The sequence below is a fragment of the Trematomus bernacchii genome, unplaced genomic scaffold, assembly GCF_902827165.1.
Source record: "Trematomus bernacchii unplaced genomic scaffold, fTreBer1.1, whole genome shotgun sequence".
In the NCBI taxonomy this organism is placed as follows: domain Eukaryota; kingdom Metazoa; phylum Chordata; class Actinopteri; order Perciformes; family Nototheniidae; genus Trematomus; species Trematomus bernacchii.
Genome location: NW_022988050.1, coordinates 3,029,262 through 3,040,618, shown reverse-complemented (window position 1 = coordinate 3,040,618; position 11,357 = coordinate 3,029,262). Strand labels below are relative to the sequence as shown.

Genomic DNA, 11,357 nt, shown 5'->3' with positions numbered 1-11,357 from the left:
AAATAGAAAAGAGAGTTTGTGCAGTTTGGCGAAGCATAAAGAAGCTATGAGCAAAAAAATAAAGAAAGGATGAAAAAAATGCAACTAAAAGAGTACTGCACTTTTCTTGTTGCCTCACATGGTTTCAGCACATCTGGAGGGAGCACTTTTTGAGGACTGGCCCAGTGAAAAGCAAAGGGGCGGGGTCAGAGTCAGTGTTGGATTTCACTGCCGGAGAACGTGACTGCAATGGTTGCCTCCGCGCGAGCCGTGCCAAACTTGTCCTCTCTCTGAAAAGCGGCTCTCCGTCTCTTTCCGCACCGCGCGGTTTTTGCCCATTTCGGTGGTTTATGACACCCGGGGACCCGTGAGAGCCACTGTTTGCAGATTTTGAGAGCCGGAAGAAAACTTTATAGAGAGTACCACCGCGGAGAAACACGGGTGAACTTCCAGCAGCAGCAGCAGCAGCAGCCCGAGGGGACCAGGAGGAGGAGTCAACAGGTCCCAGGTATTACCATCCATTGACAGCTTGTCAACATCTGACAGCATGCGGTGTCAGCCTCTATAGGAGGAAGCCGTGTTTCACCTGGGGGGCTTTGAATGCGCCATGCATGGACACAGTGATATTGTGCACCAGGGTATTTTTCTTTTAACGCTGTTCATTGTCAGAAAACGGACTGCATAACTCCTGTCAAGTTGCTAATTTTTGGCCAACACAACAAAAGAAAGCTAATTGTGTTTAAAAGAGTATATTCAGCTGATACGACTGGGCGGCTAGCATGCACAGCTAACGCTCCTCTGCTCCTCAATAGCTTGTAAATGCAGGGTCGTTTTTACCGCTGACAGTTTCCTCTTGTCACTTAAAAGAGCCAAGACTGTGTAGCTTGGCATTTAAAAAAAAGCTTGGCATTTAAAAAAAAAGTGTTTAAAAAGAGTTAAAAACATGCAGTGTTGAGCGTCTGCACCCACTTGTTTGTTTTTGCAGCGTCAGGACAGCGGAATGTGGAGTCAAATGTATTTTTGGCGTCGTGTTTTTGCACATTTGCATCTATTTTGCTTCTTTGTGGTGTACTTTATGCTGTAGGTGAACTTTGCCTGAGTGCATAGTATACTCTGCCGTTGATAAGGATCATATCAGGAGCTTCCTCTCCTCTGTATGGATGCACAGCTCACAGCCTGCATTCTTCTGCTGTGCTCTAATACTGAGCTGCAAACTTGATGACCCAAAATACACATGCATTCTTCTGAAAATAGAGCCTTAAAGCAACACTGGAAACTGACGGATATGTGGCACCAATTTGTTCACACCCCTGATTAACACCTGTCAAGATAATGTGTTAATTTGACATGTCTGGATCTTGGCAAATTGAATGTCAGGACTCTTGTTGTAATATGCGAGTTACATACCCTGTCTGCAGCATCAGAAAATCATCAGTGTTATCTTGTAAAATAGACCCTAACTACCCTAACCCTAACCACAGATTACAGTGTTGCATTACCCCTAATTTACAGCTGTAATGAGCACTTTCTAGATCTTTCCCTTTTATTTAAGTACTCTTATAAGTCTGTGCACTTTATGCATTTGGTTGAATGATATTTTATGGCACTACTACTGATTTATAATGGCTCACTCAACTTATATAGTACTGGCTGCAGACTTTGTTGTTGTTGTGGGGTGAGGCTTGAAGAACAAATTGCACTTTCCTGTGACAACCTGTGACATTTAGAGCAAGATGCATTAGAGGACCATTCACTCAGCGGGAAATTTGGTGTGTCTGTGGGTTTTCCCACCCTGTCACCTCCTCTTGGTGTGATTCACAGTTAAATGTTGTGCCACCGCCGTTGGCAAATTGGTGAATCTTAAACTCAAGGAAAGATTGTTACCCTGCCCTCTGAACTGTCACATATGATTATAATTGAGGTTTAGAGATGTTTTATAACGTAAATGTTTAAGTCACATGTTTTTTTATCATGCTGTTACTAAAACAGAAATTATTTGGCATCTTTTCCTGCAACCAAACAGAATAACCAAGCAATTAAATGTCTTTTTAAACGTCTTTTTCAAAATGCAGCGGTGTTCTGATACGCAGCACAATGCACAGTTTCTTTGTGATACTGTCAACCCTCTCCGACAGTCGTCAACGGGAAGTAGGTATTCTTCTTGTGTGTGAGCTGTGCCAGTTTAAGGCCTCGCACGCCTCAGCCTCGAATGGCACTAAATGTGTCATCGTCATCATCGTGGTGGCAGTGGCACATTTGCTTTGCCCTCTCACATCCCCCACTCCCTCCCAACGTCCTTTCCTTCCTCTGCAGATTGTAGAGTCAAGTGTGAATGACACTGGAAAGGACTTTTTTCTCCCTCTTTGTTCTTCAAAAAACACAGTAGTAGTGAGTCAGTGGCTCCTAGCTCAGTCACATTTATTAATGTTGTTTTTCTCATCACATGTGGAACAAATGACTTGGTTAGATAAAAGATACATTTGTGTGGAGAATACTTGGCACTGGCAGGTCAATCTGCCGGCTGGTTCCGCTCTGGGTGGTTTTCCTAAAATCCAAATATTTCAAATATGGAAATGTTATTTTGAAAAGTAAAAAACAAGGTCTTATTTAATTGGGTCTATTAAACTGAAACATAGCACCCATTCAGGCAGAGCTGGGCATGTTGTGGTAGGAAGTATTTCCTTAAAAAATGCTTAGAAATACAAAAATAATACATTCTTATGGAAGAATTACTCAATGTGCAAGGTAGAGAACACTATCATCTTTTTAATTCTATTTTGTTATGTTACGAAGTTACATCTTTTGTATTTAAAATCATTACTAACATGTCATTTGACAAGAATGACCCCTCTTCTGTTTTTTTATGTATTCATTAAATTACTCCAAATGATTTATTGTATCTATACGGCCATGGTTAAAGCGAGCCTCATGCTTTGTACTTTGAATGTAGATGTTGTAAGTGACCTTTTTTTTTTCATATTGAATGGCAAATAAAAAAAGCGGGCGCAGTGTTTATCCCGTTCTCGGATTATAGCCAGGTGTCATCCATTCAGCTCAGTAGGTCACCACATTGTTGATCATACAAAATCGTTTTGATCTCGGTCACAAGATATCACCCTTCACGAATAACATGTTAACGGCACCAATAGAGAGGGGTGAAAATGCAGATTTAGCAAGCTTCTCCTGTTTTTTTGGCACTTGACCTCACTTTCCCTGAGAAGCCCCTCAGTGTGTGTCAGGTGGTTTTGGTGTGTGGTGGTCTACACACAGCCTGGCCCTCAGCAGCAGCCGGCTCCCTGTTGTAGACGCACACGGCTGACTCATGAGGCTGTGCAGCACAAACTCATCAGGCACTGACAGATGAGACATGCTCCCCACAATGGCAGGGCACCCTGGAGATGTCACCCAGTGCTCGCTTAACGGTAAACACCGGTACCCAGTCCCACCCACACACCCTGTCAGATTCTGCCTGCTAGTAGCTCAGGAAGTTCTTAAAGAGAAAAACCACACTGCAGAATTAGCGTTTTGCTTTCCGGTGGAATAGCTTTTATGATGTGATGTGCTGATCTCCGCTTAAAAATATAATGCACTGTAGTGTGTCATAGATTCATTGTCATAGGTTTTCTTAGGTTCTTTTGTATATTTAAATAAACATTTGGTTTAAATATTTGTCTTTATTCTTTTTTGATGATAAATAGTTTCTTAAAAATAGCTTATTTTTTATTATCGTTATATTTTTTGACCTACGCTTACAACTTATTTCCTTAGATGGTTTATGTTTCCAACGCCAGACGCCAAAGCAAATTTCTTGTATGTGTAAACCTTGACTAAAACTTGACTCTGATTCTGACTTTGATTTGCCAATAGTTTGTCAATCTTTGGCCTTGTAGAAAAACAGTCTACAAATGGAATTCAGTGTAACCAAGCAATGTACTTTTACACAAATAAAACCAGCCTGACCTTAATGAAAGAGCCCTACAACTCTGTCTGAATAAGTAGAAATAAAACGGTATATTACAGTGGTTTGGCAGTGGTGCCCAATGACGTAGTCCCTGCCTTAGGGACTTGGGCGAGTGTGGGAAAAAAGGCAGGAGAGAAGAAGGGTGGGAGCCAATACCGGGAGAGTGTAGCCGGAGCCGAGTGGGATTCTTTTTGGAGGGGGAGTTTTGGAGCCGCTGTGATGTTGGGATGATGGAGCTCCGCTCACGTCGGCCGGCGGCAGTAACGCAGGCCCGCTTTGCATACTGATACTCTCTCTGCTGCTCTCCTCATCACTCTGTGGACACCCCAGCCCTACCAGCCTGCCAGTGGTTAACTACCCCCCTCTTTCTCACTGCCGCCTTTTATTCCTCTTTTATGGCTTTGATGGTATTAAATAATCTTTACGTGTCAGAGTGCACAGCTCCCAGTGTTCATGTCGGGAGAGCGAGAGAGCAATTAGGTCAGAGCGGTAGAATAACTCGGTTTCATCCCAGTCTTAAAGCGGCAGGGTACCTCACTTCAACTCGCACTTTATATTCACCTCAAACCTTCAGAGTGAGATTTTCAAAGAGGTCCAAGGCCAGCGGGGTTATCAAAGCACTCGGAGAGATAACTTTGTATCTCTCCGTTGTGTAGTCTTATGATAAAATGGCCCAGAATGGATCATCGGTTGTGGTATTTTAGGTTCCTCACTATGTTAATTTGCCTGAAGATTTAGGCCACATTTGTCTCCTTTTTTCCTAATGAGGCTGAGCTAAAGACCCATATAACCTATTATCCTGGTTATTGATTTGGAATGTGTTTCAAGCTAGACCTTGAAATCATTGACACATATATCTGCGGAGTTGTACTGATTTTTTTCTTTAAGACAGACAGATCCTGAAAAAAACAATAAATTGAAGGCCTTGTGTTTCTGTTTGGTTGGATCTCACATGATCAGCGTTGTAAAGTTTCCCAGAGCCCGTTGTCCCATGTTTGAGATTGCATTTCGACCATTTGGCACGGCAATGTTCTGGCCCATGTCACACTGTTTCATTGCCCTCGTCACAGGGTTTCATACTATTTTCCACACTCATTTTCTACCTTGGCTTTTTTTTTAAAGTGTCTCTGCCCAGTCGGACAGTCCCTCGGCGTGACGGCTGACATTTACAGAGAAAGAGCCCTATTGTCGGTCCTTAATCCCACTCCACCCTCCTCTCCATAAAACAATGGTATCAATTGCTTCCACTGAGTACATCCACAGCTCTGAGTGAGAGACAGGCTGTTAGCTAGCCTGCCAGGCCGACAGCTAGCCTGCCAGGCCAACAACCTCTTCATTCCTGGTGATCGCTCTGTCCACAGATTCCTCTTCAGGCGTCTGGGCTAATATTATCTCTGTAGCATGAGAACCGGCCCTTGATCGCGGCTGCAGTGCCACCTCGTAAACAAACAAATAATGGCTTGTGTATACATTTATTTTCCCGGGGAGACAGTGGAGCTTGGACACACCCCCTTCCCTCCACCTTCTTAATGAATGGTCTCCTTCTATTTTCCTTCATTTTCCCCCGGACACTGCCATTAACTTTGACAGATGATATGTTCTTTCATTGAAACAGTGATCTGAGAGCACTGTCACTGGTGATTGGATTCACACACCCCACCCCTTTGCTTTTTTTCTCCATCTCTCCTTTTCTCTCCGTCCTCCTTTTTTCCTGTTGCTCTCTCAGTCAGTCGGCACTGAGGGACATGCTGTTAATATTCCTTTTAGAGCCGCACTGTACAGCTGAGCTGCCAAGTTAACCCTCTGCTGCCATGAGTCTGACAGCTAGCCAGAGAGCTGGTGTCACTTACACACATGTCTGACCAGTCTGTCCTTAAGCGCTCGATATTACCAGTAACGCTCTGTGCCAAGTCCATGTCTGTATTCAGTTAGGACATATTAAGTCTATTTGTTTGGTTCTCCAGAGGAAAGAAAACCCTTTAATTTTCATATTTACAGAAAGATTAGACACAGCAATCTGAATGGCTCCAGATTTTTCCGTGCAAGTAACAATTCTTTCATTTTATCTGTTTATAATTTCCCATTTATTCTGTGATTTGTTGTGTTAAAAAATATGCCATAAAAAAACAAACATTTCCACCCCTTTTTCCACGAGTTCAAGTCTTCAAATGTCCTGTTTTGTGCGTCCAAAACCTAAAGATATTCAGCTATAATGATAAAAACAGGTGTTTTTGCTTCCAAACATGCCTCAGGTTACAACTAAATCTCTTCACACTGTTGTGGTTACTCATAAGCTGGACTGCACTTCATCACAACAGATCATCCTCCTCCTCTTCCTAATTAAAACAGCAGACAGCTCCTGTGTAATTCCCAGTCCGCTGTAGGAAACACAACACGTGATAGTCCTGAGCAGAGTCCAGTTTCAAAGCACTGCACAAACCAAAGCATCTTAAAACTGATTTCAGTGGAACAAATCCCCTCCATTGTGCCTCCTGTGTGGGCGTGTGTGGCAGTTGACAGTGTATTACCCAGCTGCTCGAGCTGCAGCTGCTTGCACATTAGCTCCAGTTGCAAGGCCACATTTATCAGAGCAGAGTGAACACCCCGGCGGAGAGATAATGGTCCCGAACAAAGATGATACCTACACTTCCTAGCTCCAGCAGCTAGCCGGTCACAAGTATTCTGGCTCATAGCATTGTTATCACCTTGCACGCCATATCTATGTGGCTAGTGAGCCTCTTCTATTTATTCCGTGTCGATGGGATGTCATTACGGTGCAGAAATGCCATCGCACCGCATATCTGTCATGCTGGGATGTTGCGGTACGGCGCCTGTTAGATGACAGGAGTTACAGCTGGAGGGAGTGGAAGTCAAGACAAAAATACCCCCAAAAACAATGCAGAAAAATATGATTATTGGCTATTTACATCAGGCCTGCACGATTGTGAAAAAAATATTAATTGCGATTATTTTGACTTACAATGCGATTGCGACATGATTTAAAAAAAATTTCAATCACAATTCTCATTTAAAGAAAATTATATTAAATAATTATGGTGTGACTTTTTAAGATGATTTGTACTAAACAATTGTGTTTAGCTAAGTCTGTAGAGTAGGATTTTTAGGATATTTCCACAATTCTTTATTCTAAATGGTATTTTAACACATGTTTAGCCTTCAACAAATATTGGGCTTTGTGTGTTTTGAATATTACAAAAGTTCATACTACTTTCATAAAACAGTAATATATATATTCCAAATGTTGTTCCTTTAAAAGCTAAATGTGTTGTTTGGTAGTTTACATATCGATAATATTCATACAGAATATGTATAAGTGAGTAAAGAATCTCAGAAATTCTCCCAGCATCCTTTTCTCGTCCTTGCTCGTAAATGATACTCATTCAGTCTGTGCGACACCATCAATAACAGCGGATACTTTGATTGGTTTTGTACTTCGTTTTGTGTCAACATGATTTCCATTTTTCTTGGCTTTTTGTGTCGCAGTAATAATTCTGTAATATGGCACACCAGGCAGCATATGGCTGCCATTTATGATCAACAGCCTCTGTGAAGGGGTGACTGGAATATGCAAATGACTGCATGCTAATGGAATAGTAATGTAATGAAGTGCGTTGTATATGGCCAATAATGAGTCTCTGGTTATTGAGTGCTGATGGCCTTTGTTGTTACACACACACACACACACACACACACACACACACACACACACACACACACACACACACACACACACACACACACACACACACACACACACACACACACACACACACACACACACACAGACTTTTTTTTATTGATTCATGGCATTGGATGAAAAGCATATTGATAAATACCTGGAGTACTTGCCCATTGAAATTGTGAAACTAAATTGGGCAGAACTGAGACAGATGCGGCGCAGTAAATTAAACAAGCAATCCTCTCTGTTGGGTGACAGCACAATGGTGATTAGGGTTTCATGTGAGCTACCCTACATTATTTATGGCTGTGCTGTGGGCTGCCTGCAGTTGAATAAACCCACAGTCCATTGACTGGGCACATTATGGGAGGCCGACTAGTAGTAAGGGGGGGGGGGGGGGGGGCGTTAAAAATGGCTTTATTTGCTCTTGAGGAGGTCCATTTTCATCTAAATGAAGGTGGAAGCCCCAAGCGTGTTGTTTCCAGGCCCTGCGTGTGTGAAATGAGTTGACTGTGTTCCAGAGGCCATTTCTGCACAACCTCTCATTTGTATACATCAGCCTTTTCTGGTTTTCTTAGTCACTGCCTACTCGACTTGGGGCCCATTGCGCATTCATAACATCGCTTATTTTTGTCCACACGTGTTTTCCTACATAATAAGATATGTTGAATTGCTTTGCCTCATGAAAACACAGCCTGCATTATTGCGTTCCTTTAATAATTCCTGCATATATATACTTTTGTTTGTTACTAGCAGAGAAACAAGTGTGTATCTTATGAGGCAGGAACATTTGGATAGGACAAGACATACAGTAATCTCGTCATTCACAGCAGAAACAATATACTGTAGTTCAAATTCAAATGTGTTTTTTCACCTGCACACTGGCACTTGCAATACAACCTATTTTTTCTAACTCAAAATGGATTTGCTTGCCAACGCTGGCTTGTCTGTTGGATAGACATTTATTGGAAAAACTAGCTACTGTGAATTGCTGCCTTGCAGTACTTTCAAAGCAATACTGGGCGTTAAGGAACTGCTTTAATGGTTTATGACAAACAAAAAAAAGGGTCGGAAAAATATTGACTTTTATATAATACATTCAAATGTCCTTGATGGTCTCTATCCAGCCTGTGACACCCCTTGAGCTTGTTAGCTATGTATTTTATTGAATACTAATAAAGATCAAACACAAAATGAATGAGGCGTCACCTGGCCATCATGTAGTAAAACTTCAATATCAATACAACTACATCAATAACTGTGCAACCTATTAGTGGACTACTGATTTTCCTTTTAAACCAATAGCCATGCATATTCATACTAATGATTCTTGGTGTTGTTATTAGTTACTTTGTGGATATTAGGTAACACCGTACAATACGTAGATGCTGTTAATACAAAAACAGATCCACGCAATCAACAGTATTATGAAAGAAGTCAAGGAAACTGAGTGTTTTATGCTGCTTCCTTGTGACACTTTTGTAGTAGCTAACAAAAGACCCTGCAGCAATCACGTCTTCGTCTACAGCGTGATTTTCTTTTTTCACAATCAAGGGCGTCAGAATAAGGGGGGCTTTTGACTCAAAGATTGCATTGTTCAACTTCATGAACAGACATATTTCAGTGAGCGCTCAGGCTCTTTCTCTGTAGGCAAATACCAGGGTTCTTACGGTCATTAAAAACCTGGAAAAGTCATGGAAATTCAAAATGCTAATTCCAGGCCCTGGAAAAGTTCTAGAAAACAATATTTTTCACAAAGTTTTGGAAAAGTCATGGAAATTTAACTAAAGTTGCATCAAATATAATTTATATTTTATTTAATCACCGAAATAGTAATACTATAATGATAATAAATACTGTATCGTACAGTATAGTAATGAAACGTAAAATGGCATTTAACTGACGAGGTATTTTGTTGGTGAGAGATTTTAGTTGCTTTAGCGTGTAGAAGCTAGTAAGCCTATTTGATTTGTTTTAGATAGGCACAACATGTTTCATATTTTCCTGTTCCATGTTAAAATAAACCATTTTCAGTGGTACCGCTGAGAGAGAGTAATTCTTTTGGTCATGGAAAATTAGGTAAAGGTCATGGAGAAGTCATGGAAAAGTCATTGAAAATCATTGGTGAAAAAGTGTATGAACCCTGAAATACAACAACTTGTACTGTTGAAATCCTCCTGGATCCACCTTTTTGACATACATTCACATTATCTATATATTGGAATCCGATGAAAGGGGGGAGGGGGTTAGTGGTCAGACGTCGACACAATCAATAGCGGCTCTCACTATTGGCTCTTCCCATGACTCTACTTAGGAAATAATCAGCCAGACATCTTGCAATACGTGAAAAGGCATTGATTTTAAATAATTCTGGTATAATCCAGTAGTGTGGTTGGGCTTATCATTTAAATAAAAATAAATGTTCCAAAAGGTTTGGCATGTCTTTGCATGTTTGTAATTCGAAGAGATTAAATAAACAAACAAAAATCATCAAATCCCAGAAATTGAAAACCAAAAACCTACCCACAATGGAATAGTGAAACATCCAGGGTCCAGCGCTAACGCATATCTGTTCGTTCATTTTCCATGTCGGAGCAGGAAAAGCCCAGGTGTAATTAATAACATTAATTGCATCCCATTTAGTTTTAGGGCCGGGTATTGTGCCTGATGGCTCACTGGCTTACTAGGGCACTTAAATTGAACCGAGCATCGTTAACATTATTAGTAACACCTGGACTTCTCCGGGTGCAACATGGACAAAATACAGATTCGACTGCTCTCCCTACCCCTCACACCCTCTATCGCTCCCAATATAGAGCTGCTGTGTGATTCAGCCGTGAACACAGACAGTGGAGGAAGTAGGAATGTGAAAAATGAGGCGAAAACTGTTTGCAGACCGTTTGGAACTCGGCCCATTGTTACACCTATGCAGATGTGAAAAAGGCCGCGCTTGATCCGGCCCTGTTTCCCAAACATTACTGGGTTGCCTGAAGTGTGAAATGATTGTGTTACTGTTACATTTGAAGTCAACAGACAACAGAATTACAGTGGCGATGATATAATGCCTGTATAATTTGTTCAGCTTGTAGTGCTGTTGCAGGTCATCTGCTCGTTAAGTGACAAATTGGAAACAGGTGTGCATTGTTTCATCGTCTGCGCACTGAGCCAGCACTATCAAGCTGTTAAAGGATTCACATTTAAAGTAGGTTATTAAGATGTGCCTACATTTTAATATCTGTAAGTATCCTTTTTGTTTGTTATTTTATAGTCTCTGTATGCAGTCTTGTGTTTTACCCACCCTGCTGGTCTATAGTTTACAGCATATTGTGAGGCTCTGGGTTTAAAGAGTTTATTTCATCCATCTTTAAGTTGTTTTTGTGGATATTTCCCTAGATTTATTTTAGGCTGTTCTCCATTATATAACTCTTATCCTCTTCATGGACTCATGATTTTAGTTGTTGCTTTGGACAACATCCATTATCCATTTGTTCAGTGCCTCCAGGAAGCTGCTCAAAGAGGGCTGATTGGGCACATTGTTCAGAAATGTGGTGATGTAGAAAACCTCCAATAATAACTGCACAAACAATATGGAGAAGTACTGTAGATACTTCGAAGCTTTTGTCTGCAGTTAATCATTTAGCGTTGGAGGTGTGGGATGAGTAAATGCCATCTCTAATTTGTGTTTTGTTGGGCATTTCACTTCTCGTCGAGTAATTG

General features: G+C 41.3%; 1 protein-coding gene across 1 annotated transcript in view; it reads left to right on the top strand.

Annotated features, from left to right (window-relative positions):
• The first annotated feature begins 206 nt into the window (after positions 1-206).
• Positions 207-11,357, top strand: part of raraa (retinoic acid receptor, alpha a) — a 150,198-nt gene continuing 139,047 nt past the window's right edge. Inside the window, 1 exon segment of the mRNA XM_034119297.1 lies at positions 207-487. The gene's annotated coding sequence lies outside the window, so the exon portion shown is untranslated.